Here is a 3,419-nt window from a genome sequence, read left to right as displayed (position 1 = left end):
TACAACTCAACGTATACATATTTATACACACACAGACAAATATATATATACACATATGCTTTTAGTAATACTGTCTGCCTTTATTCTTCCCATCGTTACCTCGCCCAACATGGGAATATACAACCACTCCCCCCCATTTTGTGCGAGGGAGCGCTTTGGCAAGACAAAATAAGGGCCCCATTTGTTCACCTCACTTCTAGTGTCATGTAAAAAAGCACCCCAAAAAACAGCTCCCTTTCCCCAAACCAGGCCCCCAGCTTTCCATGTTTACCCCAGACCCCCCCCCCAGATGCCCTGGTTTTAAAACCCTTGAAAACACGTCGGCCCTGGTATACCCAAAGTTCCAAAATTTACTCTGTTCCTAGCACGCTTTTTTAAACCCCGCTTTCAGTTTAGGCCCCATCACCTAAAATCTTTTTCACTCCTCTTCCACATCCAAAATTTTGGTCTCCCACTTCTCCTCGTTCCCTCCCCCTCTGACACATATCCCTCTTGGTCAATCCTTCCTCACTCATTCGCCCCAATGCGCCCCAAAACCTTTTCAAAACCCCTTTTGCTCTCTAACCCCACTTTTTTTTTACCTCACTTTCTCTTACCCTATTATTAACTACTCGGTTCAAACCCACCTTCAACACCACATTTTGTCTTCATAAATCTCATTTCCAGCACATCCACCCTCTCCGCACAAACTCTTTTCCATAGCCCACCCTCGCAAACCATTATAACATTGTTGGAACACTATTCCTTCAAACTACCCATTTTTGGTTTCCGAGATAATGTTTTCGATTTCCACACATATTCAACGCCCCAGATTCTCCTCCCTCCCCACCCTATGATTCACTTCCGCTTCTATGGTTCCATCCGCTGCCGAATCCACTCCCAGATATCTTAAAACACTTCACTTCCTCCATCTTTTCCCATTCATACTTACCACCTAATTGACTTGACCCTCAACCCTACTGTACCTAATAACCTTGCTTGCTTCACATTTACTTTCAGCTTTCTTCTTTCACACACTTTACCAAACTCACTCACCGCTTCTGCAGTTTCTCATATGCGTCAGCCACCAGAGCTGTATCATCAGCGAACAACAACTGACTCACTTCCCAAGATCTCTCATCCACAATAGACTGCATACTTACCCTTTTTTCAAAACTCTTGCATTTACCTCCCTAGCAACCCCCATCCATAAACAAATTAAACAACCATGGAAAAATCACACACCCCTGCCGCAAAACCTACATGCAATGACAACCAATAACTTTTCTCTCTTCTACAAGTACAATTGCCTTACATCCTCGATAAAAACTTTGCACTGCTATCTAACAACTAGCCTCCCACTCCATATATTTTAATACATTCCACAGAGCATTCTCTATCAACTCTATCATATGCCTTTCCAGATCATAAATGCTACTTACAAATCCATTTGCTTTCTAAGTATGTTCACATTACATTCTTCGAAGCAAAAACTGATCCAACAATTCTTCTACTATATCTGAAAACCTCAATGCTGTTCCGCAATCTGATGCTTGTAAAGCCTTCACCTCTCCATCATACTCTCCATTTAAATTTCACTGGAAACTCAACGACTTATACCTCTGTAATTTGAGCACATCACCTTTTATCCCCTTTGCCTTTGTAGACGGCACTATGTATGGCATTCCACCAATCATCAGGCACTTCAACATGAGTAACATACATTAGTTACCTTACCAACCAGACAAACTAAGCAGTCACCCAACTTTTTTATAATAAATTCCACTGCAATACCATCCAATCCCGTCTGCCTTGCCGCAAAGCTTTTTACTATTTCTTCTCTGTTTACCAAGTCAATCTCACTAACCCTTTCACTTCGCACACCAGCTCGACCAAAACACCCTTCCGACCTTCTGACTCTTTTTTTTTTTTTTATTAATATCTCCTTGTCATTTGGGCCCCCAAAAAACTTATTTCAATGCAAAAATCGGCCCAAATCCCTCTATCTTCCTTTAAGTAACAATCTTTACTTCTTCATCCCACCCCTCACTAACCTTTCTAATTGCCCAATCCCCAGGCTTTTGTGCCACAGATCTTTTGCAAAGCCATCACTGCTTCCTCCCCATCCCTCTAATTCTTACTCTCACTTTTTCCACTCTGTACTTCAGTGCCTCTCCTGGCACTCTACCAACAAGTCTCCTTCACAAGCTCATTCATTTTCACATCTCTCCTCACCCCAACATTCTTCTTTTCTAAAATCCTCAACAAATTTTCACATTCGCCTTCACAAAAAATAATGATCAGAACATCCCTCAAGTGGAGCTCTCAACATATTGACATCCAAAAGTCTCTCTTTCACGCACCTATCAATTAATATGTAATCCATAAAGCGCTCTCTGGCCATCTTATCTATTCAGGCGTTTTTATACTTTATGTATATCTTCTTTTTTAAACCAGGTATTCCCATATCACCAGTCCTTTTTCAGCACACAAATTTTTAAGCTCTTCACCATTTCCATTTACACTCAGAACACCCTATGCACACAATTTTCCATTCAACTGCCACATTACTCCACCTTTGCATTCAAATCACCATTACTATAGCCTGTCTCGGTGCATCAAAACTGCTAAATCCACTCACTCAGCTGTTACCAAAACACTGCCTTTCATGATCTTTCTTCTCCGGCAGGTGCATAGGACCAAACAATCACCCTATCTTCTCTACATTCCACTTTCAGTTTTACTTATATCAATCTGGTGTTACTTTCTAACATTCTATCACCATACTCCCACAAAACTATGTTTCAAGAGTTAGTGCTACTCCTTCCTTGTTCTTTGTTCACCAAACCCCTGACTTTTTACTCAAAACACAACCAAACCACTCTATCCCTTTACCCTTTAGGTTTAATTTCATCTAAGCCAAACAATCTAGGTTGCTTTCGTCAAAACAACTACCTAGCTTCTTTTTTCTCATCTTGTTACATCCAACAAATTTAGACACCACATCTCCGAGCTCTGAGTAAATGATGGGCAATCCCCGCGTGACTCCTTCTGTTATCTTGTTTTAGAAAGTTAAAATGCATGGAGAGAGTTTCTTCCCCCCCGTCCCCTCTCCTTTACTGGCCTTTTGCGACACTAGGGGAATGAATGGGTAGTTTCTTGTCTCCCTATTTCCAAGGATATAATATATATATATATATATATATATTATTATTATATAATATTATATATTATATATATATATATAACTATTATATATTTATATATATATATAGTATATATATTATATATTATACATTTATATATTATCCTTGGGGTTAGGGGGGGATTTAAGAATACTTCCTCGTATTCCTGCGTGTCGTAGGAGGCGACTCAATGGGGAGGAAAGCGGTGCTGAAATCCTGCCTCTAGTTTTTTTTTTTTTATTTTGCAAAAAGAAG

The sequence above is a fragment of the Panulirus ornatus genome, chromosome 6 (genome assembly GCF_036320965.1).
Source record: "Panulirus ornatus isolate Po-2019 chromosome 6, ASM3632096v1, whole genome shotgun sequence".
NCBI classification, from domain to species: Eukaryota; Metazoa; Arthropoda; class Malacostraca; order Decapoda; family Palinuridae; genus Panulirus; species Panulirus ornatus.
Note: the sequence above shows the minus strand (reverse complement) of the source record.